We start from the raw sequence: 25,602 nt of genomic DNA on the forward strand, positions 1-25,602 counted from the left end.
CTGAGTCCCGGGTCTGCAGAGGAGCCTGTGTGTGTATGGGGGGGGGGGGAAGGTCACTCCTGACACCCAGGCAGGTGCTTAGCCCCGACTGCCTCAAATACACCCTTTTGACCTGAAGTCTGTGGCACGTTTAAGCCCTCACTCTCACAGAATTAAAAACCACATGATTAAGGCCTAAGTATGTCAACTTCAAATCCAGCAGGCTTTCCAAACAAAATAACCTGTCTGTGTCATTCAAGAGTAGCATTGATTATTGTGATAAAAGAAATAGGTCTTATGACAGAGGATAGACTCTAAATGAACACTCTAATGCAAATACTATCAACAAAGCAATGGGTTCAAATCAAGAAAACATCTAATGCCCAGTGGACTTACGCGTTGGCTATGGGGGGTGGGGGGGGGGGAGGAAAAGAAAATTATCTATGTCTTTAACGAATAATGCTTGGAAATGATCAAATAAAATATATTTAAAAAAAAAAAAAAGAAATAGGTCTTAAGAACAGGGTTGTGGGGGAGGGGGAAGCTGTGTGGTTCAGTGGATGGAGAGCTGGCCCAGAGCCCCAGTGGTCCTGGGTTCAAATGTGGCCTCAGACACTTCCTAGCTGTGTGACCCTAAGCAAGTCACTTAACCCCCATTGCCTAGCCCTTACCTCTCTTCTGCCTTGGAACCAACACATGATATTGATTCTAAGACAAAAGATAAGGGTTTTTTTTTAAATAAATAAATAAAAGAATTTGAAACAAGAGAGGATCTCCATCACCTGGAGAATGGTGAACAAGCTATGGTACAAAGTTGTCATGGAAAATTATTGCCCTCTAAGAAAGGATGAACAGGATGAATTCAGAAAAATGTGGACAGACTTCTCTGAACTGGTGCGAGGGAAAGGAGCAGAACCAGGAGAACAGTGTACACGGTAACAGAAATAACTGCACAACGATCAGGTATGAAGGACTAACCGAGGTTCCAAGATCACTCCAACGGACGCATGATAAAAATGCTCTCCCCAGTCAGGGAAGAAGTGCTGGGAGTCCGTCTGCAGACATGTGTGAGATTGTCTTCTGTTCTGGTGTGATGAATATGCCCATATGTCACATGAAAGCACTGGTAGAACCTCTTACAGACTATTTATTGCCTCAAGGAGAGGGAAGGGGAAGAAGAATCTGAATCCTAAAATGCCAGAAAACAATTTTCAAAAGTTGTTTCTACACACATTTTTTAATTTTTAGTTTAAAAAATAGGAGTTCTTCCCAGGTCACATAATTAGTGGCTAAAGCAGAATCTGAGTGCTACTATCCCCCTTGTGAAGATGGGGAGACTAATGCTGACCAGTTAAATGAATGACCTGAGGCAGAATCTGAACCCAAATCTTGCTGCCTCCATCTATACAGAGGCAGTGGCCACCTGAAATTCTTCACAACTTGCCCTGTACCTCACCTCTTCCTATTTCTCAATTCCTTTTGAAATTAGTACATCAGCCCTACTAAGAAATAAAAGAAATCCTTAACAAATAATTGATAAGATGGATCATTAATAATTATTAGAATTTATTAATAATTAATAGAATTAATTTAGAACCTCCAGTTTTTTGTATAATAAGCATCAATTTAATTGTAGAGAATATACCCAAATTCCTTTGCATTCCTGAAGCAGTAGCTGAAATACAATGTAGTAAAGAAACCACCTGTCTCTTATCTGATTCACACTGATTCTGTTTGGAAATAGATTGCAACTTCAATTCAGAACTTGGGGCAGCAGAACTATCTTTTAACCTGCCAGTGTCACCACAAAAGCCGGGTCACCTCCTAAGGAAATGATGAGATGAGGGGTTCAACTACCCAAGTGGACTTGGCCATTACATTCAAATCAAGTATAGGGATCCCTTAAACTTCTCAACGTTTCCATTGTGGTTTCAATATGTAGCAGGTGAGCAGAGAAATTAAATGGGAACTCGGGAGTTTTGCAAAAGCTGCAGATGACACAAAAGGCCAGCAGATGACACAGAAATTAAACAATCAGAAATGCACAAAATATATGTGTCATATTATATATCAACATATTTTATCTTTTAATACCATAAACACACAAGTTAAAATATATAAAAGCCAGCAAAATAGAAGACACGCAAAGGCTAGAAATGTAGAGATCTCCTAAAAAGTTTAGTAACTCATAAATGAATAAAAGGTACTATAAATACCTATAAAAGAAAAAGAAAAAATTCAGACCTTTTCTGGTGCAAAGGGAAGGCTAAAACATTTTACTTGTTCTTTTAAGGGCACCATGCCCCTAACCCCTTCAATGTGATGGGATAGCTGTAGTGATTGACCACTTCATATATTCAAAGGGCCTATCTGGTGCCTACCCAGACTGAACAGCACGGGAACAGGGGAAGGGGAACCCACCCAAGAAGTGACACATAGAAAAGGGGAAGAACCTATTATGAATGTGGAAATGAATAGCTCTATTATCACAGCCCCATGAGACTATCCCCTTGAACTACTGAGAAGAGAGAAATGGTAAGAGCTTCTTTACTATCCTGAAAGGACACTGAAGAATATTTCTTAAATTACATTTAAATCAAGAGTGGAGAACACATCCAGATGCTACATGGTGAAGTGCCCAAACTAGAGGGACTCTTTTTGCTAAGTCATAAAAATGCAAAATGGATAGCACCGCATGGGGTGGCTGCTCATTCTGAGCGTGTTTCTGTCAGCCATGGCTGTGCCCCCTGTTCCATCCTATCCATTTGATTTCTCGCCTTTCCTTTTTCCATCACTGCCTTCACCAGCCCCAGCACAGACCTTATCGGGCAATCACTGCCAGGCCCTACTTTAGAGATTCTTGCTCATACCCATGCATAGCCACAGGGGCCTCAAGCCAGGTCGACCTTTCTACATCCTGGCTCCCAGGGCAGCCCCTGAGCACTAGGCCTCGAGGTCCCAAAGGTCACTCGTCCCCAAAGATGCTGGTGGCGGTGAGCTTCGAAGGCTCGGGCTCCTGGAGTTCTTCAGAGACAAACAGCATCATCATGTGATTGTAGACTTGAAGGGAAGCAATTTGGGATGAGTGAAAAAAAAAACAAGATTTTCCCAAAGTGATTCTCGTGGCTCTTCAAGCCGGGGTGCTGCCTGCTTCCCACTCTTCCTGCTGCTGCTTAACTCCACTGTTCACTCTGTGGTCTTCATCTACTTGGTTTCCCCTGAACAGGCCAATCTCTTAAATGACCCAAATTTCATCTTATTTCAATCAAGAATCAGGTTCTGAGTGTCTTCTGTGACAGGCACAGGGCTAGGCTGGAGACATAATCACTAAAATGGACTTCAAAGCACCGCCATGGGTCCTCAGTGTGACACGGCCACACTTCATTCCCAGCTCAAGGGTGGGGATCCTGCCTGGGGCAGACTTTTGAGCCTCCCATCATCATCAGAATCATGGAGGGGGTTCTGGGGTTCTGGGAGCTCTGGAGGCAGTTTTTCATTCTGAAACAAGAGACTAAAGAGGCCTTACTTATTTCTACGGCTCATTTCCCACCCCCTCCACCAATGGGGAATTCTTCCACTTGAAATTTCTAACAACAAAGAACTGTTGGGTTGGTTTTGGGATCTGTTTTATTCTTCTCTCCAAATGCAGCTGGATAGATAGACAACCTGACACGTGAGCAGTACACCAATATACCTATTGAGGGGCAACCATACAAGGAGTTGAGGCCATGATTAAAGAGGAGAAAAAAAAAACCCGGACACAACTTTGCCCAGGATGTTGCTGGTGAGGAGGATTGTGAATTATGGAACAGAGCTATCTGAACAAAAGAAACTACAAATATCCCAAAGGGGAAATGGAAAAATGTGAGCACCTGAGCAGGTGGCAGGTTTTCATCCATGATCTCTGGAACAAAGTATCAAAGCCAGGAGAGATGGGAAAAAGAGATGGCTCCTCTGGAAGAGGAAGCTTCTGGAGGCCAAGAACCATTCCCTTCTGCCCACAGGGGCCACTGCCAAGGGCAGTGCAGACTTGTTCTAGAGATACCAGAAGTAATCAAGAGAAAGATACTTCTGGATCTACATCCAAAGAAGGCTGAAAAGGCCTGGAGGAACTGTGAAAACCACAATTTGTTTTATGCTACTTGGCTGCAGGAAAAAGGTCGCTTTCTGCAGATACAATATAATGGCACTCAGTTGAACTCTGAAGGAGGGAAAATAATTTCCCCCATCCCTGATTTCTCTCTATGAGTTAAGAAAGACGTAGCCAGAGCACTTCTACTGGGGGATAAAAGGGACCACACTTTTGAAACTTTAAGAACATTTTCATAATGTGTTGGAAAATTATCTTTTCCCATGCAGTGATCCTGAACAACTTGGAGGAATCTACAAGAAAAACCACTATCCACATTCAGAGGAAAAACTGAGGGAGTAGAAACACAGAAGAAAAACAACTGCTTGAATACATGGATCGAAGGGATATGGTTGGGTACGATGTAGACTCTAAATTAACATCCTGGTGCAAACATCAACAACATGGAAATAGGTTCTGTTCAAGGACACGGTAATACCCAATTTCGGTAATACCCAATGAAATTGCGCCTAGGCTGCAGGAAGGGGGGGGAGAGGGGGGAATATTGTGATTTGTGTAACCAAGGAATAATGTTCTAAATTGACTAAATAAATTAATTCAAATTGAAAAATAAATTATCTTTTCCCAAAGGAACTAGGGAGAAAGCAAGGAATTTACTACCTATCAACATGAAAGATTATGGTTATCTTTTAAACAATCATTTTCAAAGTTAGATATGAATGGAAAGTTATAAAAACACCACAAAGAAAAAGATTACAGTTCTAGTTCCTATCCCCTAAATAGTGCTATAAAAACTTGTGGTGTATCAAAAATGTAGAATTACAGCTGCTTAAAGTGCCTCAAAGAACTATTGTTGAATTAAATGCTAAGTGCTAAATTCTATAATTTTATATGTGTGTATGAGAGATCTATAATGACCTACTCAATCACAAGCATTATTTTGGTGGTTTAGAAATTTCACATAAAGTAGTTTCCACAGGTTTAAGTTAGGATGCATTAAAAATTCATTTACTTCTATCAACTTGCCCTCTCCTTACTTTTAGAGTCTCCAGTTTTTAGCCAAAGAAAACAGACTCCCAAAGTAGAAGCACTTTGGGCCTCTCAATCATAAATTCATAGTGGCTTTGCTGTTGTTTTGTGTGTGTGTTAGCGATATAATCTAATCCCGGAGATATCAAAAGAAGTCATGGAAGACATCCAGCATGAGAGGATGCGGCCAAAGGCTGGTCAGGCCCGGCTGGATCTAGAGCTCCATCCACAGAGGGATTTAGCCACTTTGAGCATAGTAAGCATTTGTTAAGCCCATTGCTATGTTCCAGGCACTCTGCTGGACCCTGGGGAGGTAAATCAAAAAGGGAATGCTACACAGGATAGTTTTTAAGAGCCGTACAGACTAGAAGAGTGATGACCGCGGAGGGCTGGGGACTTGGGGAGGCCTGCAGCTGGGGGCCCAGGAGCTGAATCTTGAAGGACACCCAGACAGCTGAGGCAGCGATGAGGAAGGAGACCACTCCAGGAATGCCAAAGCACAGAGATGCTCTGGAGGATCCCAAATGACCCAGTATGGCCAGACCACCACGTGAACAGGTCACAGGATCCAGGGTTCTAAAGCAGGAGGGACCTGGTTAAGCATCCAACTCTAGGCTCTTCTTAGCCCCAAAAGTCTGGGTTGGAGGAAGGAGGAAGCCCAGAGCTGGTGGCAGCCTCTCCTGGAGAACAGAGGGAGGCTCTGGGGTTTGAGCTGGGGGGAGGGCAGGACAGTGGTCAGCCCTTGGGCAGAGAAGCCAATTGGCTGAGGCCTAAGAGCCTGGCCTAAGGTGGCAGCTTTCAAACTGAAGTGGTGCCTGGATTGGTAACAAGGAAGCTGGGAAGAGGGGAGAGTTTCAGAGGGAAAGACAGGTTCTGTTCTGGACACATTTGGGACACAAGATGTCCGAGAGGTGAGTGGAGGGAGAAGCAGGGATGCAGACGCAATCAGGGCCCTAAGAACCTGGGAAGGCCCTCGGGGGCAGTGTCTTTGAATGGACTGTGGGGAGTGACCCCCAGTGAAGGGATGGCTGAGTTCCTGCAAGAAAAGAGGGGCCCCACTTTTCCTTCAAGATCGTTGGCCCAACCAAGGGTGAATTTCCATGGGCTCAGCTGACCATGAGCACAAGAAGTGCTCCTACAGCCTAGGCACTGAGCAGTGAATGGCTGCATCCTCCCCATCCAGGCCTGCTCTTCTTTCCCTTCCCAAAGGACCAGCATCCAAAAGCTATCAGACTGAACCAGCACAGGCGGAGTGTCACTTTAGAACTTTGGGGGCTGAGATTAGCATAAGAGTGAGGCGGCTCGACCTCGGGAACCTTCTGTCCCAAAGTTCATTTTCTTTCCATGTCCGCACCACTTAGGACCCATGCTCTAAGACAGAGTATGCCATGTACTCATTAAGTAGCATCTGATCACTTCTGAATACATATTATTAAAACCAAAACACTCACTGAATTGATAATTACTGAAATTTGAAGACTGTTGGGAGTTTTTTCCATTGCATTTACTTTTCCTCTTAAAAAGCTTGAGTATATCAGGCAAAGCACAGAGGAGAGTCCTTCCTTGGCCTTACCAAACCCATTAGCCTCATCAGCATGGGGAGGGCTCCAAATGGGCCAGCCAATCATTCTAAATTAAGAGATTTCCTTCTCCTCCTTCTATCCTCAGGGGGCAGCTCCCACCTAATGCCCCCTTTTCCTCTAGATCCTCTCATTCTACCTGAATGCATTTTTGCATTTTGACATATGAGTAGATATATAGAAAATGTCATAATTATGTTGAATGAAAACCTTTTTTTCATTTTAATGTGTGAAAAGGGAATTTATCTTTTTCCCTTTATTTGACTACGGGTACCTGGCGTGAGTTTGAACTTGGGGTGGAAGTGAGGGCTGTGTGAGAAAAATCAGTGGATGAATTTAGTCAAGAGGGCATAACAACAGACAGAAAAATGGAGCAAGGCAACCAAGAATATCCAGAAACAGCAGAGGGCTCTCCCAGGCAAATTAGGAAACTATGGTTGGCTCCTGAGACATGATGGGTGAGAGTTAGTGGGCAGAGAAGACTCTCTAAAGGTGAGGTGAGGAGGAAGTAAGGTCTTAGCATGCCTGAGGATGATGCTGACTGGACCCAGGAGGAGTATAGCAAGGAGGCCCAAAATGGTGGCCACAGATTAGCCAACTAAGTACCTACTTTTTCCCCTCCTTTTAATTTAATAAAATTATTAATCTACAGCCAGTCTCTTAAATTTAATTCTTACAAATGCCATGAAATAACTACAATTACCCAAAGATGGGTGCCCCAGCTCCCTCAATCAGCAGGGAAAGTGAGCTTTTATTAAGATGCTATGTCCCAGTGGTAGAATTGGCTCCATGTTCCCGAAGGCCAGGAGAAGCACTTTCCCAAAACAAACAGGTTCACCTCCTCCCAGTCACTCGGTTCTTGCCCAAAGTCTCTCTGAGCATTTCTTTTTGTTTCATCCATGAGACTGAGGCTGGGACCACAGCAGGCTGTGGACTCAGGGCACCGAGCTCCCAGCCCAGGGGCATTCGGAGGCCCTGCGCCAGGGATGGGGTCCAAGAGGCATTTTCATTGGGCAGAATGATGAGCAGCTAGACTTCCCCCATTCCCCCCTTCCCCCCCAACTGCTCAGGGTCAGTCAGGAGGAGAGCTGGGCCACAGCAGGACTGACTGAGTGGCCAGCCCAGTCCAGAGGCACAGTGACCTGGCCACAAGATACAAACTCCTCTTTCTATTCTGGGCTAATTCCTGCCCCCCGGCCAAGCACCCCTTTTGAATAACACTTTTCAAGGGAGACCTGATAAAATCATTAATATTTTCCAACATTTTAATTGGATCTTCCATTAAAAGGATTTAAAGTAGACTCTATCAGAGCCTGAGTAATCACTGAATGGAGAATGCAATTTGTAATTTTATGAAAATGTATCTATGTAAAATTTTCCAAAAGTTTCTTATTTTTCAGGAAAAAGCAGACTCCTAAGGAATTTTACCAACTCTGTGCTTCTTATACATGAGAATTCTCCCGCACCGGCTGTTCATTTTCACTCTTTTCTGCCCCAAATACTGTCACATCGCCAGGAAGGCCCTCAGCCCCCTTGGGTGGACTCTACTGACAACAGGCCCCAAGATTACTTCTCAAGGCTGGGGCTCTCCTCCCTCCCACAACCATGGTCCAGCAAACTAGCTGACTGGCCAGCCTGAGGGCCAATCAGCAGCTTTCTCAAGGTGAAGAGACCCACTAGAGCAGCGGTTCTCAACCTCTCCCTGTGTAGCAATGAGAGTACATCATGCATATCGGGCATTTACATTCCGAATCAGAACTGTAGCAAAATGACAGTTTGGAAGTAGCCAGCACAATCATTTTTTGGTTTGGGGTCACGGCAACATGAGGAGCTGTACTGCGGGGTCCCGGCATTAGAAAGGTTGAGAACCGCTGCTCTAGAGGTTCTCTGGGGGAACAAGGGGGCCAGCACACCTTCCTTAGGCGCTGATTGCTAGAGGCAGTCCCTGGCCTTCAGACACAGAACAAGGGGCCTGGGCAAGGTACTGAAGGGAAAGAAGGTCTCAAGTGCCATCAGGGAGCAATAACAGGGCTGTCAGGCCCCCGTGGCCCAGGAGACAGACACGGACACAAAGTCAGGGAGAGCCGAGGACAAATGTGGCCTCCAACACTGACTGATGGTGGGCTACTGGTCACTAAACCTCTATTTCCATTTCCCCATCTGTAAAATGGGGATAATAATAGCACCTCCCTCCCAGGGGATCCTATTAGGAAAGCACTCTGCTAGCCTTCAAGGGCTTTGTAAATGCTGGCTGTAACTATTTTATTTCCCAGATGGCAGCACCATTGGAGAAGCTTCAGGATGCCCAAGGCCTGAAGCAGAGGCTGGCCCCTCCTTTTACAGACAAAGAAGTGGGCTGGAGAACTTGGACACTTGCCCAATTCCTTTACCCCAATGCCAGGGCCGGGGCTCTCTCCATTCTGCAGTAAATCCTGCTCTTCGATGCCCCTTGTGTGTTTTGCTCTCTCTTCTTCCTGGGCCCACCTGACTATGGGCATAGAACGAAATGGTAGAAACATGACTAATAAAGAGGATTCAAACTCAGCTCTTGCTGACCCTAAGTCTGGCTTGCTACTGGCTACACCAGAAAAAGGGATGTTCACCAGAATGAAACTAAAAAACTGGAGATTTAAATTCACAATATAGCTGGTGGTCCAGGGTGTCAAGAAGACCCAAGTTCAAATGCAGCCTCAGCTCTGTGGCCCTGGGCAAATCATTTAACCCTGTTTACCTCAGTTTCCTCATCTGTAAAATGAGCTGGAGAAGGAAATGGCAAACCACTCCAGTATCTCTGCCAAGAAAACCCCAAAATGGGGTTGAAGAATCAGGCATGGTTGATGGGGCTGAAGGAGGACAACAAAAGTGATTCTGACTAGGCCAAGAAGAAATTCTCTCTGGATCAAGGCTGGATAGCTGACTGTTACTACTTGTGCTCAGTGCTCGGAGAAAACCAAGTGGTGAGCAATGCCACTGTTCAGACTGGCACCCGAGGGGCACAAAGACGAGGAACAAGCTGGGCCCAGCGCTTCTGCTTTGGGGGAATTCTGCCCTCACCACCCCAAAGAAAAAATGTGGCTGTGCAGTGAGGAGGCCATCAAGCAAGACCCAGGCCAGGCCGCAGGGCTCTGCAGGGAACAGGAGGGATGCTGGACACTGAAGAAGAGCCACGCCAGAGATGGGCAGAGCACAACCTTGGGGGAAGCTGCCAGCAGGACCCCCCGGGCTCCGTTTCCAACCGAGCATGGACAGGGAAGATCCTCTTCCCCAGGTTCCTTCTTGTACCCTAAACTCGCCCTCAGCTGGCCACCAAACGTTCCCTTTTCTACCTCCCCACCCTCTCCTTCACGCCGCCCTGTTCACCCTCATTCTGGCTCCTGCGACTCCTGAGATGGCCTCCCAGCCTGCGCGCAGGCATCTTCCCAGAGTGCACCCCGGCCTGAGCCCTCCCGCCAACATCATCCCGCTCTTCCCACACTCGGCTGTCCAGGAAAACTGTCTTCTGGCCACTTCTCACACACAACTTCTCTAGTCTTTTATTCAAAGAAGACCGGAGCCTTCCCTCACCCCAGGAGCTGTCCTTCCCTCTCCGGCCCTGCTAGGGTCCCCTCTCTCAGCACCATCCTCCCCGTTCGGATAGAAGCTGTTTGGGGACAGGTTCTCGAGTGCTCGCCTCAGAGGCTTTCTCCATGGTCAGGTCTCCTAGACTTCCGGAAGCTCCTTGGGGGCAGACACGGGTTTGTTTGCGCCTAGAGCAGGGTCAGAACACAGCAGGTCCCCGGGGTTCCCCATGGATAGGATAGTTTTCCCATTCCTGAGATCCAGGGATGGGGGGGGGGGGGTGCCCAGAAAAGCCTTGTCAGACTGCCTGCCTGCCTACTCTCAGAGAGGAAGAGGAGATGAAGATGCACTTCCCCCACACCACAGAAATGGCAGGAATCGGCCGGGCACAAAGGAAAGGGGGGGAGCACCGGGGAAGCCACAATGATTAACTCCAAAGCCTCCCTTAGGGAAAGCAGCCCAGGTCCAAGGTCTGGGAATGGCCCAACACCCGCGGGGGACCTTGGGCTCCACACCGCCACAGACACTCTTCAGGGCTTGACGGCCTCCTGTAAAATGACTCAATCGTTTGAAAGTTCCTTTTAAGCCAGTGCTCACGTGTAAAGGTCACTTATGAAGGAAATAAGGCCTGGCAGTTCTAAAACACTGACCAGCCAGCACAAGGAGGAAGCCGGATCTCCCAGTACTGCACCAGGGGCAACAGCATCCCCAAACAGCACAGGTCCCCAGGGAGCACCCCCCTAAATGCCAAGCTCCTCAAGACCACCTCCGCTAAGACGCATGTTCATCCTAGGCAAGCACCCCCCTCAGGAACCTGAGCCCCTGCCCTGACGACCATCCAGAAGATTCCATCCAATCCATCTCCAATCTACTTCAAGTGAAAAGAAAACTAAAACGGGCAAATGGACAACTCTCTGGGACCCAGACTAAACCCACCCAAACTAAAGAACTTGGCCCTAGCCAGCCTCACTCAGAACATGACAGTAAATGGCAAACTAAAGCCACTGTTTCTCTGAACCTCTGTAAAAAGAAGCAAATCCCCGCCCCAACCACCACCACCACATAAACAAAAAGCTGAGATTATTTTGAAAATTTTTTTAATCTTAAATGGCTTTCATCTCCCCAAGATCAAGCAATAGGTTGGAATGCATTTTAGGAGGTCATCCATTCGCTAGAGTCCTCTGTGAGGGCTGCAGATCTGGTGCTGTCCAAGTGACCCTCTTAAACAGTGTGTAGCTTGAATCACATGAAGCAGTCTAAAGATATTAGCAAATCATAACGATTCAAAAATATCCAAGTTAAAGAGATGAAAGTTGACAATATTTGGCACCGGTTCATTAGCATGCTTCTGTACACAATTTACGAAGAGAAAGCAATGGTTTTTTTCTTGTCACTACGTTTGCTAAAAACTGCAGGGTACTCTTTTTATTGATTTTGCAGATTAAATAAATCCTTCCAGGGACATAAACTGTGCTTTCCTTCATACAAGAAAAACACTGAACAGGATATAGAAAAAAGCCCCATTACTAAAAATAAAAGTTCACACAAAGGAAAGCAACTTTCTGAGATGATAATACAGAGAAATTTCAAATAAATAAGGAGCAATTTCAAATCATAACTCATTCCTACCCTCATTCAAACATAGATCTACAAAATGAAATGACTTCCTTTATCCAAACTGCCATTCAGTCCAAATCAAACAGATCAGGCAAAAAAAAAAACTGTTCCAGTCAAAGCCACCTAAGATATTTTAAGTGTCCATTTTGGAAGAATTAACATGTCAAACTTCCGTTGAAATTGCTTTCCCAACACAAAGCAGTATCCAATTCAAAAAATGCATTAAGCACCTATTATGTGCACAACACTGCAGGAGGCTCAACAAGCTCCAATGACCAGCACTAGGAAGACAAAGACCAGTAGGAAAAGAAAAACTGTCTCTGCCCTCAAGAAGTTAATATTCTAATAGGGAGAAAACACACCCGAAAAACAGCTCAGTGGCTAGTGAATGGACTCACAGAAAAAGGGCCACGAGGTCTGGATCACAGAAGTGCTCCCTCCCCCAGCAGGCGCAGGAGGAAAACGGGTTTAAAGTGACTTAGTGAGCATCTCTTCCCAATGACAAATGTAGAGTGTTTATTTGTCTGAGTGCAGGTAGGTACTAAAGAAAGATGAAAACTTCAATGTTCCTAGTGAAAAAGAGCGGTTCTTCGTGGCTGGAGAAGAAAGAGGGGTGAGAAATCACCATTTTTAGGAAGGAGCTGTTGACTTGGGTTTCAAGAGAGGAGCAGGAATACAGGCACCCAGGGGAAACTGAAGCACGCTAGGCCCAAGGAGAAGAGACCACCCAGAAAAGGGTGGACTCCCTAAGAAAGCTCACTGGTCACCCCCGTGTTCACAGACTGGTGCTATCTCCTAGGGCAAAGCTGAAGCAGAATCCTCCCTGCCAGCAGGGACCGCCACCAGAGGGTGGATGGAGTCTGGGCCCAATTCAGAACCACCTCCACCTCCTACTTGTTCCCAAGCAATCTAAAGAGGAATGGCGGTGACACTGAAAAACCTGCTCCTCAGGCCAAATGGCGTCATCCACTTCCAAACCATTTCCTAGCCCAGCCAGTCTCACTCATGAGTCTTCTCTTGTGCTCCAGCTCTGGCAGCCCAGCATCCCCTCACCTCACCTCCTTTTCCTCAGTGCCTTCATGCCCAAATCTGTGGCAGAATCGGTCCTTGCCAGGGGTGACCCTCTACATGTCCACTTTATGCGACTGCTTCCAAGTCCCGTCTACATTTCCCCGAAGCTCTCTCTCCCCTGCGAAAGGCCTTCAGAAAAGCTGTCTCTGCTTGGCCCCTCCACTTCTCTCTCCCACAGTCGCAGGAGGGACAGGCAGACAGAGGGAATCAGAGAGAGGGGGACAGACAGACAAGGGGAGCGGGGTTTCAATCCTATCTAAGGTCAGAGGAGGAGCCAAAGGAGAGAATCATGATGGCTCACCTGGCAGAAGCCACCAAGAGGCAAAGAAAGAAACCCAGAAGCAGAGGCATGGGAGAAGCTGAGGGAGCTCAGAGATGGATTGGGAAATGCTGGGAAGGGGAGGTAAGGGGAAGGGGGGAGCATAGGAGGTGTGACAGAGTCTGGCACTAAAGAAAAAGTGCCAGGCTGAAGTGTGTGTGTGTGAAACTAATCGCATTAGTGGGGGAGGGGGCCCCAGGAGTGGAATCTGGAGGGGGTAAGACTCTGGATGATAGGGGAATTGGTTGCTCTCAGTCTTGAGAAGCCAAAGAGAGAAGATGGGAAAAGACTTTCTCCTGAGGGTTACCCAATTTTCCTGCTGGTGACTGGAAATCTTTCCCCCCAACACTTCCCAATTGAAGGGACTTTCGGAAGAGAAACCTGAGCAGACTTTTACCTCAGCTCCTGTTGCCCTGACTGGACTATGGCCAAGGGGCCAAACCCAGGGTGAGTTAACCTGACTTTCTCTGAGGGGGCTCAGGCTGCCAAAGACGGAGTTCCCCCAAATTCAAGGAGGGAAGGAAAAGGGATTAGATAGAGACAGGGACCCCTTTTTCCCACATTCCTTTCCCATTCTTCCCTGTCCATTATTCCTTTTGTATTACCTAATTGAGTTGACATTAAAAAGTTATGTTTCCCAAGCTGAGTGTGAGTGAACAGATCAAGGGGAGACCCTTTGGTCTCGAGTAGTGGCAGGGGGACAAGAGGGACAAGAGTGAATTGGGGAGAGGAGCTTTAGCTAAGGAGGGAAAGCAGAAGGGGGAAATCTTCAAACCCCCCCCTCCTCTCTCTGAACCAACCCTAAACATCAGCAGCCTCCCCTGTACCCTGCTTTGAGAAGGGGGGGTCTCCTCTCTTTCCCCCTCTATATTGAAAGACTGAACCCCTCACTTACAAATTAATCCCCTTATAATACAGAGGACACAGCTGACACAAACTTGGCTTCAGAGGGACACAAGCCACCAAAAGCAGCCCCTGAAGCTGCCCAGCCTAGAAAGGCAAAGTCCAGTCTACTTTCCAGGGCCCCCAAGGAGGGAAGCTCCTGGGCTGCCCCTAAGAACAATGGGTTTTTGGGGCCTTTCCTTCTCCTCAGGTGCTCATAATACCATTCTGACCTAAACCTTTCCCGCTTTTAGAAAAGGGAGTTTGGACTCCTTTAAATATGGACATAAAGCTAAGGACACAAACTGCTTTTCAGAGTTCACAGGGCAAGAGTGGCCACTGGCAAAAGGGAAGCTTAAACTCAGGTTCTCTTCCACAGTCCAAGATGGGGCTCAGTCCATCCAGCCATCCCACACAGCCAGTCTGTCTCACCTTCACCCCCAAAGCATGTGACCCCCACAAAAGAAGGATCAAAGGAAAATAGAAAGAAGCCACTGAAAGAGAGGAGGCTCATCCTCTGGCCTATTAGCCAACTAGACGATCAGAACCTTACACTTAGTATCACTGAATACTCACAAAATAACAAGCGACAAAATACACTCTGCCCAATTAACCTGTTTAAATTAAGTCAGAGACAGAAGACTAGCCCATAGGGCAGCACAGAGCAGCAACAGCTATTACCCCACAGTCACTTGTCTGGCAAAGTACTAGCAAGCACGTTCTTGGGCAGCTTGTAGGATTCAATAAACAAGTTGTCCATTTTTTTTTCTTCTTTAAAACATAAAAAATTAAACATGAAAATTCTGGGATGGTGTCCCTATAGATACTGGAAAATGAGAAATTTCAACTTATCCATGAGATAGTAATAACCACAGCTTTGTAGAGAAACCGTGTTTCATGTTCAGTAGGCTATATTAAAATGCTATTCAATAGTCCAAAGCAGAGCTAGCCATGAGTATGAGCATGAATTTATATGAACCTGGACACTGTTTACCTTTATTTTTGCAGTATCCTACCCTGATGTCTTCTGGAAGACATACTACCAAGAAGAGAACCCTAATATTTCTTTTAACCTATCTCAGACAAGATACAATTGTCATTTTATGTTAATATAATTCAGTTGCTTATGTCAAAAAGATTCTAAATAATGTTCCCCTATACCAACCCACTAGAGCTTACAATTACTAAAAGATCAAGATATACATACATAAATATAAATTCATAGGAAAAATTTCACTAAAAAGAAAAATGGGAGATCAATAAAAATCTGACCAAAAAATGCAACACTGAAATAAGGTCTATTTATTTAAGTATTGGAACAGGCTCAGTAACCTGTAAATCTCTTCTTCTTTACTATCCTTTTTCTTCTATGTATTTGGAAATGTTCAGATTTGATAATGCTTAGTGATAAATGAAAATAAATCTTAACTCTAAGAAATGTCTCAAGGGCAACAGGAAAATTTTGCCACCTGCCAACTCATTTTTTTCAACTCCTACCCTTAATGTGGCACCCAAAAAGTGCACTTTCCCCTTCTGAGTAATAATGTATTTTATTTAATTCAGGTATTTCTGGAATGCCAGCTGGACTTCCCATAGGATCCTTATACTTCAGTTCTCAGTAAAGCCTAGCTCTGTGCATACTGCTCTTAGAACAACCACAGGTTCAAGTGACAACCAATGACATTAAAAAGTGTCCTTAGGCACTAAAATGAAAATGTCCAAAAAGAATTCAACATAGAAATATTTGTTTTTAGAAACATCAATCATTCTTTTTAAAAGCATTGGTGTGTGTATTGCAATGAGGCCTTTCTAGTACTCAGCACAGAAAGAGAGAATTTAGATGTGGTCCAGTGGATAAAGAGGCAGGCCTGAAGAGAGAAGGTCCTAGGTGCAAATCTGACCTCAGACACTTCCTAGCCATGTGACCCTGGGCAAGTCACTTTACCTCCATTGCCTAGCTCTTAATATTCTTCTGCCTTAGAATTAAATACAGTATTGATTCTGAGATGGAGGGTAAGGGTTTTAAAAAAAAAAGTATTTAGAACATCCCTACTATGTGCCAGGGCCCAGTCTCTCTCCCCAATGCCACCTAGCTGCCTACAGAGCATAAGAGTAAAATCCACATGGCCAGAAGATGATTGGCCATAGTGTCCAGTCTCAACCACAGTGGCTTCTCCTGATGGCTTCAGTGTCTGATGGGGTGCTCAGGCACGAGGCCTTAGGAGCACCAGCTCATTTGTTGATTGACTTTTTAAAAAACAGAAAACACAAGGAAAAGAATGGGGAAATTATCAGAAGTAAAATGCACCAAGAATTAGTGTTACTGGTATGTCCTCTACTGGAGGGTGGAGGGGTCAATTTCTCACTATATCTAGGAAACTTAGAAAGCTTTGGGGCAATGCAGATGAGGGAATTCTTCTGGCTGGACTAATATGGATGTTCAGATCATTCTTCCAACTTTCTCAACTTCAAAATACATGTTGATGTCCCCTGGAACAGCCCTGCCTCCAGTTCATCCAAAACAATCCTATGACAACTCTTCACAACACCTCAGATGCACATTTCTCAAACTGTTTGGCTTCAAGACCTCTCCACTCTTAAAAATTATGAATGAGGGGGCAGCTGGGTGACTCAGTGGATGTAGAGCCAGGTGTAGAGATGAGACAGTCTTGGGTTCAAATCTGGCCTGACACTTCCTAGCTGAGTGACCCTGGACAAGTCACTTAACCCCCATTGCCTAGCCCTTACCATTCTTCTGCCCTGGAACCAATACACAGTATTGATTTTAATATGTGTGAAAATGGGATTGACTCTCCCCTTGCCTACTTTTAAATTTAATCAACCAAAAGTGAAGACACCCCTACTTAACACTAAGTAGAGGAGGTTCACAAACCACTTACTAAAGTGAGATACACCTCCAGTAGCAACTATCTGCCCCTTGGGCAGTGTTAAGAAAATTTAAAGACTGCAATTGGTCCCCATGAAGTAGAGGAAGGGACAGGAAGTGATGTTAAAAAAGGACTATAAAAGATGATGAATTTCCTGTGCAAGAGGTCTTCATACTGAATTTTCAGGTTGGAGGATCTTCTCATTCGGGACTTCACCTTGGGACTTCAGTCTTCGGCTTCAACTTGACCTGGGACTCTGGCTCTTGGACTGCTTCTGGTAAGACTCAGATCTTCTTTCTCCCTTTGGATCTTCTGGTGAGTGAAAAGCTGATCTTCCTTTCCTGGCTTTTGGAGAGATTAGTTCCAGAGAGGCCTCATCTTCTTAGAGGAGGCCGCTTGGGTTGAACCTTTGATTAATTTATCACCAAATCCTCAGGCTGAGGGGTTAATGAGTCCTGCGTGGGCTGAGCCAGGGACGGAGCAACATTTAGGGTGATAAGCTAGACTTCTCTTACTCTTCCCACTTTCATATTTCTCTACACCTTTTTTGTAAATAAAAGCTACTAAGTCATTTTAACTTATACTGTATTAATTTTTAAATAGGCAACCACAGTATTATCTTAGAATTTTCATATATTTAGTCCAAACATAAAATTTAATTCCTTACATATGGAAGGTAAGGATTTAAAAAAAAAAGGGAAAAGGAGGCAGAGTCAAGATGGCGGCACAGAGGTATCAAAAGTTCAGACCTCTGAAAACCCTTCCTCACTGATTAAAAACAAAATGCTTCTAGGGGACTGAAAACCAAATCTAACAGGACAGAGCTAAGGAACCCTCCTTCTGGACTCAACTTAAAAGGCACACCCCCAAAAACCCTGAATTCTAGAACACTCGGGTTTAAGGGGAAGGAAGAAAGAAGGTCCCAGGACCCCTCCCCCACCTACAGTAGTGAGCCTCCATTGGTAGTGGGAATCTCTTGGCCTGCAAGGGTTCTAGTCCAGAGAAAGTACCTTGCAGGCACAGCTGTGCCTGGCTCAGGACTTTGAACACGGGCTTCAGAGAGGCAGCTGGAGAAGCTCGGAGAAGGCAATCCAATCACAGACACTCCATATTGCCTCCCCCACCACCCCTTCCTGAGGTTTTGGCCTCAGGGCACATCCAGCTCTGCAAGATCAACTCTGCCTGAGCTTAATCTTATCAATAGGGCAGATAAGAAGCCTTCAGAGGACAGCAAAGTTCAAGTTCCAACACCCCTCCCCCACTGACTCCACTGAGAACCTGCTGACTAAACTCCAAGGGTGAAGGCTGCAATTACTACAGAACACCCTAATAATAAGGTGGGAAGCCCAGCTCCTTTTCAGCTTCTGCTGACAGCTGAGAAAGATCTGGCATCAGGGCTCACCCTGACCAATCAGCAGAGTAGAGAAGCCCCTTCAGGACAGAATAGCCCAAACCCACAGATGCAGCACATAATGAGAGAAGCAAGACTACAGACAACTACAGAGGGAAAAGAAGGGGCAAATATGAACAAACAACAGATAAAGAAAAAAAGAAATTATAATCAACAGCTTCTATCCAGGCAATGAACAAAGAGCAAGTGAAACAGAGGAGGATCAAGGAACACCAAGCAAAAATACAGAAACTCCAGTGAATTGGACATAGGCTTTGAAAGAATTCAAAATACAATTCAAAACACAATTAAGAGAGGCTGAAGACAACTGGGAAAGGAAAAAAGCAAGATAAGTCATCTGAAAACAGAGGCACTTGAACTAAAATGCGAAAATAGTGTCTTGAAAGCCAGAATTAGCCAGCTTGAAAATGAGGTAAAGGAGATGAAAGATGACCTCTAAAGAAAATCAGACCAGAAGGAGAAGGATAACCAAAAAGCCAGGGATGAAATTCAGTCTTTAAAAACTAGAATACGACAACTAGAAGCAAACAATTTCACAAGGCAGCAGGAAACTATAAAATAAAATAAAAAGAATGAAAAAATGAAACAACTCATCCACAAAAGATAAGATTTAGAAAACAGGTTCTGGAGAAATAACTTAAGAATTATTGGTCTACTGGAAGATCATGACAAATGAAAAAGCCTGGACATCATACCAAAGGAAATTATCCAAGAAAACTGCCCCGACATTCTAGAGCAAGAGGGAAAAGTGGAGCTTGAAAGAATCCACAGATCACCTCCTGTATTTAATCCCCAACTGATAACACCCAGGAATGTTATAGCCAAATTCAAGCACTACAAGACCAAGGAAAAAATATTACAAGCTGCTAAGAAGTCATTCAGATATTATAGAACTACAGTTGGGATAATACAAGACCTGGCTGTGACTACACTAAAGGACCAAAAGGCATGGAATATAATATTCCGGAAAGCAAGGAAACTAGGACAACAACTTAGAATCAACTACCCAACAAAACGGACTATAATCTTACAGGAGGGGAAAGTATGGTCATTTAGTAAAATAGAAGACTTCCAAGCATTCATAAAGAAAAGACCAGACCTGAACAGAAAATGTGATGCCCAAACACAGAACACAAGAGAATCATCAAACAGGTAATTAAGAAAGGGGAAAAACAAAAAAAAAAAGAAAGGAAAAAATTATTAAGGACCCCAAAAAGGGCTTTGTTTATGTGCATTGTATCTGTAGAGATTTGCCAAATTAAAAATTAAAACTGATAAAATTTTAAAGCATATTAATTCATTTAAAAAGTAAATCCATTAACACAAAACATATTTTTCATAAAATAAGGATATATTTCCTCCAAAAAAATTTGTGAAGAGTGACATTGTTTTGCATATTTTTTCAAATCTCTTTGATGTCTGGCTCCAGAGAACACAATCAGTTTCCCACATCTGCTTTTGCATTTAATCTGTTGGGATGGATCATTTAGGTTGAAGCCTATGAAGAAAATCTGATATAATATAGATATGTATCAGAAAAGAGGAGTATCTTAACAGACAAATAACATCTAAGCAATATTATGAAAATAGTTTTGAGCTCATGAATTTCTGAAAGGTTCTCAGGGCCCCACAAAGTCCAAGGATCCCACCTTGGGAACCACTACCTCAGACCTTAAAGGAAGAAATGGTAAAGACAACTAGTTCTGGAGTCAAAGGAAATGAGTTCTAATTTTAGACCTGCAACTTTCTACCCAGTTTGACCTGAAGCAAACCACTTCTCCTCTTCAGCCTTCGTCTCTCCATCTATAAAATAAAGGGGCTTCTACTAGATGATCTTGGAGGTCTTCTCTTGTTCAAACTAAGAAGCTGTGAAAACTCACCATCACTTATAAAGCTATTCAACTTCTTTTGTCCCCAGAGACTGGAATTCCTCACCTATCAATCTTCTCTTTTTCCACCTATCCTTCTGCCTCTCCCACCTCCTAACATACACCCACTCTCTATGCACTGGAGCATATTCATATTGTGTGTGTGTGTGTGTGTGTGTGTGTGTGTGTGTGTGTGTGTGTGTGTGTGTGTGTGTGTAACTCACTCTTCTCCATTCTTGACTATAAAGTAATTCAACAATTCCCCATCCTCTATCCTTGGATCCTTCACCCATCTGTCATTGGCTCTATATATGCCCCATTATTTCTAAGCAAAGGTTACAGAACACCATTCCTCTTCCTCTGCTGCTATTCCTGAAAACAATGGAGTACATCCCACAGTCACCCTGACTGGACCTCCCCAAAAACCATGTTATCTAAACTCCCCTGACCTTGAATGCAGCCCATTGATTCGGCCCAAAATCGCCTTCTCTCAGATGACCTCCTCTCCAACTTGACCATAAACACTTGGGCATCCAGGACTCACTCCTATGTGCTCCTACACATCTCCAGTTCTTTCCTTTTCCCTGACAAAGCAAATCCTACTTTGGCCCTTGACACCTGGCTCCTCCTCCCTCTCCCACTTTCCCCGCTTACAAATCTGACAGCTATCTCAGCCCCCCAAATACTGCCTTGAGTTCACTTTCTCCTCCCTCTTCCTTGATCCCTCACCTACTTGGAGGGGTTCAATCCTAAGGCAATAAATAACACCCAAATCTCCATCCATGTCTAACCTTTCTCATTGTACAAACGGTCCCACATTTATAAATGTCTAATGTCCCTTGACCATCTCAAAGTCATGAGATCAAACATTTAGAGCTAGAAAAGGTTTTCCTGGTCTAATCAGACCTCCCCAAGCCCCTTACCCCCACATTACAGATTATAAAGCTAAGTCCCCCAAAGTCCCAAGGGCACTAAAGGTAGCATTCAAACCCAGGTCCTCAAACTCTAAATCTAGGGCCCTTCTGACTGCACTCAGATAACATGGCCAAAAGGGAATTAATCTACCCCTTCTAAACCCACTCTCCTTTGACTGGACTGGTTTCTGTGGACTTGTATTGCCGCTTCTTACCAAAATCCAAAATTCTGCTTCCACAAAATCTCTCCCACCAACGCCTTCCCCAACCCTTCATGATCATTGCCTAGATGCAGGCTCTCATTTCTCCCCCAGAATTGCTTCCTTGCCTTGGGTCTCTTCTCCAAGGCATTTTCCACCCAAGTGTGCCCAGAGAGTCTTCCTAAGGAAGAGCTCTGGCTGTGATTATCCCTCAGATGCCAACTTTCTTCCAGCTAAGCCCAACTCAAAACAGAAAGCCCCTTATCTGGCTTATCCCACCTATCCCCCTGGCATGCCTGCACCAGCACTCAGAGCAGGGCCTGTCGCACAGGAGGCCCTTCATAAGAAAGGGCTTGGGCAGATGAGAGTATTCCAGCCAGGAAGAACCTAAGCAAAAGCATGAGATGAGTCTGGAATGAAGACCAAAAGGGCATCCTTAACGACTAAGCAGTGGGATGCGGCACTGATCTGTCAGGGCGGGCCCCATGAAGCGGTGAAAAGACCAGGATCTCTAAAAGGAAGTTATGGGAGGGGATGAGGAAAACAGTCATTTTAGGAAGAATGAATATGGCAGGAGAATCAGGAAGGCGAGATAGGAGGCAGAGTCTATTGAGGAGGTCACTGTCCAAATAATCCAAGCCGCAGATGAGGGGCTCATGAAGATGCATAAGGGTGCACTAGGTGCAATTATCCCCATTTAAAAGGTGAGGAAACTGAGGAATACAGATGAAGTGATCTGTCCAAACACACAACTAGTAAATGTCTTAGGTTTTCCTGATTCCAGGTCTGGCAATCCATCCACCGTACCATACAGATGGCTATAGATTGGCTATGAGATGAAAAAGAAATAGAGGAGTAAAAGATGACTTGCAGGTTTGCAGTCTGGAAGATATAGAATGAGAGGGATAAAAACCAGTAGAGAGCAAATTAATGTATGTACACGCATGCCAAGGGAATGACCCAATAACTCAAAAGAGTTTTACGTTGTGAGGCTGGAGGTAACCGTCCACTCTGAACACAGTAAGAGCAGGTAAGAATGGCTAGAAGAGGAGACCTAATTTTGGGTGCTACCAAAATGAGTTCTAGAATCACTCCACCAAAATTAAGATTCTATAAACTCAAAGAAGTCTTACCACCAAAACAATATATGTCCATATGTGTGTATATACATGTAATCATATACACACACACATATGTGTGTGCTTTTAAAAAAACCCTTTAAAAGAATTGATATTCTTTCAAGTGATTAGAGTATCTGGCAAAGTCATACCAATTGGGAAACAGTTCAGGTCCTTCCTCCAACCCCTACAGGGGCAATTCACAGGAGCAACTTTTCTGAAGCTCAACATGGGAATAAAAACCCTTTCACCAAATACTTGTAAAACTTTGGAGAGAAGAGCGCTTTGTAAACCTTAAAGTGCAAGAATAACTAATCGCATTTATTTTAGCATTATTATAAGAAATGGTTCATTATCCTCCCCATTTTATAAATGAAGACAAATAAGGAATATTATCCATGGCCATAGCAAGTAGGAGAGGAAGAAGTTGAACTCTCCTGATTCCTGTGAAGATGGGATTAACTCTCCCCTGCCCATTTTCAGAATTAATCACCAGAAGCACATACACCCCACTTACACTTGAGTGGGGGAGGTCTGTGACCCATGTGTGAGAAAGTGGGTGACGAATCGGAGACCAACAACTATCCCCAGGGCAGTGCTAAGCAAAACTATAGACGATAATTTGTCCACATAAAAGTAAAGGAAGGCGCAGGAAGTGACACAAAGAAGCGTCTTTAAAAAGAGTTACAACTTCCTGTAAGGGAGTGCTTCATTCTTTGGAGTTTTGAGTTCGTTCTTCGGAGTTCTGAGTTCTAGTTGAAGTCTGGTGAAGAATCTGCTTACTGGACCTGAGACCTTGGACTTGGTGGGACTGTTCTTAAATCTCTCCCTCTGAACTACCACGTGAGTGAAAAAGGCTGACTCCTTTCCTGGATTTTCTGAAGGGACTAGCCTCAGGAGAGACCTACCCTCTTGAGAGAGGCTTCACAACTCAAGACTGAGGCCCCTCTGGCTGAGGACTAATTAGCCCTGTCTGGGTTGAGCCAGGGGCCGAGCAAAATACTTAGTGTGTTAAGTTAGATATCCTCTCTCCGATTTTCTTACATTCACTTCTTTTCCTTTTGTAAATAAATTGCTAAAAAAAAATCATTTGGAATTGATTAAATTCCTGGTGACCATACTCTTAAATAATCTAGTCCAACTCTTAATTCTGGTCTTTACACTCACAAGGCCAGCAATCACTCCACTATATCACACTGCTCTCTTCAAGTGCTTCAAGGAAATGCAAAATTTAAAGTCACAGAATTTTAGAATAGGAAGACCATTAAACCAAAACCATTCTGAACAAGAATCCCTTTGATGCTAGATAGCCAAGTATAAATGTGCCCCTCTTTGCTTTAGGACCATGATGACAAACCAATGGCACAGGTGCCAGAGACAGAGCATGGCTGTCCTGCCCCTACAGCCCCTTACTAGAAAGGCAGAGGTACTCAGGCAGAGCTGCTCCCCTCCCCCTTTCCACCACTCCTCCCCACCCCTCCACCCAGCAGCCAATGGGAGCAAGCGGGGGAGCACTCAGTTTGTTCCCTTTCCCCTCTCAACACTGAGGGCATTCCTCACTTCCCCCACCCCTCTGCCTGGCACACTGTGTCTAAAAGGTTTGTCATTACTGCTTTAAGGCCTCTGGAGAAACCAACCACCTTCTCAGGTAGCCAACTCTCAGGAACTCGTTTGTCCTAAAACAAGCCTAAATTGGTCTTTTCACCTCACTGGCCCTAGATCTGCAATGTCTTCTCTCCTCCAGGCCACAGACCCTCAACCTCTTCAAGGGATCCTCCTGTGCCTATGGAGAGCCTCTAGTTTTCAGGCAATGAGGCTGGCTGGGCACGAGTTCTGGAAGAAGACCGCTGAGTCCCCGCTTCCCCCATTGCCCAGACTTGCCAGATGGCCTTACCAGGTGAGTCCAGAAGAGAAGCAGCGCTGCCTTTAGTTAGGACATGAGGCTCTAGACCTGCTCTGGCTGGGCTGCTGCTCTCCAATTCTAAAGCCATGATCCCATTAGTCCTTTCAGATAAGCAGGATGGTCTTCTAATGAATTTTTAAAATTGCCTCAAAGATCTTTTTGCCATTGTTTGCGTAACAATACATTTACTTACATGCAGTTCTTAAGATCTCAATAGTAAACACATGCTGGGTTTTTTGTTTTTAAATCAAAGATTATTATCAAATTCTCTCCTGATTCAAATTTTTAATCCATTTTTACTGTTCAATACCATGGAGGTGTAGGAAGAAAATAGTGCCAGGGTTAGTGCTTCTTAGAAGTTCTTTAGAATCCAAGATGATGTGGAGGTACTGTGTTTGAGGTGAGGGGGAAGGCAGTGCAGGAGGGGAGGTGTGGGAAAAAAGCCCTGGACTGACCAAGTCCTGCCTCTCCCATTTACTCTGGGACACCTCAGGTCAGTCACTTTACCTCCTCGGTTTCTTCACCTGTGAAATGAGTGGGTTGGGCCCAGGGAACCTCTTTTATTCAAGTGATCACAGGATCCCTCCCTTCCTCCTGGGGTGGAGGTCCCCAGCCCAGGACTCTCAGAAGCTGTGCCCAGGAATACAAAATGGGGCTGCTTTCAGTCATCCCTCCCAACTCAGCCCAGTCACTCAGCTGTGCAAGAGGACAGCCATGGGGCCTTGTCTCTGTGACAAACACTCAGGTCTGAAGCCTCCCCCTCTGGTCTCTTTTGACTATAGAAGGCTTAATCAAGTTCAGTGACTAACCCCAATTTTCTGAGACCTCATCATTAGCATTCATCGTGGCCAAGTGAAGTAGAAATTATCTGGTTTATGATGACCAAACTAAGCCTGGAACTGTCACTCTTGTTAATTCAAGGAAGGTATCTCCCTTCTCCTACCAATCAGACTAAAAAGGGTACACTTGGGGAGAAGAGTTTGATGAAGGCATGCTGTCATTAATGTTACCATTTTTCTATTCATAAATTAAAAAACCCTAAACTTAAACTATGTATCTCTATTGATGCTGCAGCTGAAAATTTAGTCATCTTTTGTTTCAGGCAGAGAGCAGCGGTCTGTAAGGAGAAACTTTGTCCCTCCGTGGACTTTTAGGTTAAGAAACTGCCTGACAGA

At 44.8% G+C, this 25,602-nt stretch overlaps 1 protein-coding gene across 2 annotated transcripts in view; it reads right to left on the reverse strand.

Annotated features, from left to right (window-relative positions):
- The window catches only part of TBL1XR1 (TBL1X/Y related 1), a 135,013-nt gene that overhangs the window by 104,675 nt on the left and 4,736 nt on the right, over positions 1–25,602 (reverse strand). The gene's annotated exons all lie outside the window — the stretch shown is intronic.

The sequence above is a fragment of the Monodelphis domestica genome, chromosome 8 (genome assembly GCF_027887165.1).
Source record: "Monodelphis domestica isolate mMonDom1 chromosome 8, mMonDom1.pri, whole genome shotgun sequence".
NCBI lineage: Eukaryota > Metazoa > Chordata > Mammalia > Didelphimorphia > Didelphidae > Monodelphis > Monodelphis domestica.